The sequence below is a fragment of the Penaeus monodon genome, chromosome 22 (assembly GCF_015228065.2).
Source record: "Penaeus monodon isolate SGIC_2016 chromosome 22, NSTDA_Pmon_1, whole genome shotgun sequence".
NCBI lineage: Eukaryota > Metazoa > Arthropoda > Malacostraca > Decapoda > Penaeidae > Penaeus > Penaeus monodon.
This window is the reverse complement of record NC_051407.1, coordinates 23,544,107-23,544,326: the sequence shown is the minus strand read 5'-3', so window position 1 is coordinate 23,544,326 and position 220 is coordinate 23,544,107.

Genomic DNA, 220 nt, shown 5'->3' with positions numbered 1-220 from the left:
TTTTTACTATATTCCACAAAAAATTATTTTGAAATATATAATTGGAAATTGAATCTTCAAATGGTACTTTACTTTGCCAATTTTGCATGATGACTAGTAGACTTTTTAACTAGATATTTTTTAATATATCTCAACCAAATGGTTAATATTTTATATCCTTCTGGGGAACAAGTTAACCCATTGTCATCAGGAAAGTGTAGTATTCACTGCAGTAATGTTT